Source organism: Triticum aestivum, chromosome 6D (assembly GCF_018294505.1).
Source record: "Triticum aestivum cultivar Chinese Spring chromosome 6D, IWGSC CS RefSeq v2.1, whole genome shotgun sequence".
In the NCBI taxonomy this organism is placed as follows: domain Eukaryota; kingdom Viridiplantae; phylum Streptophyta; class Magnoliopsida; order Poales; family Poaceae; genus Triticum; species Triticum aestivum.
This window is the reverse complement of record NC_057811.1, coordinates 3,669,116-3,669,640: the sequence shown is the minus strand read 5'-3', so window position 1 is coordinate 3,669,640 and position 525 is coordinate 3,669,116.

The window sequence follows — 525 nt, the reverse complement described above, 5'->3', positions numbered from 1 at the left end:
CAGCTCAAATCAGGTCGTCTTGTTCTTACGGCCCTTGCCGTGGCAAAACGTCGAACGCCTTTTTGTATTTTCACTAGGACATATGCCCGTGCGTTGCACCGGGGAGAAGAAAATTTCATATCCCTAATTTCTCAAGAAAGTAACGGACTTCATCGCCCATCTACCTCCATCCGGCTTATATTTCCACAACCTAAGAAGAAATTGCATTGTTCAGACCTGTGTGAAGAAAACATATGTTGCAATGAATCTGGTTTGGCCGGGTAGCGGAACTATGCCCAACTCATAACGACTTAGGAATCAGGAAGGCCACATGTCTCTGTCTAAAGAGCATAGTTAGTACAATAAACAAACCAACACCAGCTGTCTGAACTGTACCTTCAAATCTAGACCTAGTTTAATCTCATAGGGCCAAAGTAATCAGTTAATTCATGAAACATATAGTCAATTTTCTATAAGGGAACATATAATTGTCCACTCAAGGTTGAAGATGCAGTTTGAAAGGACTGTCCAATGGGCTCCTCTCTC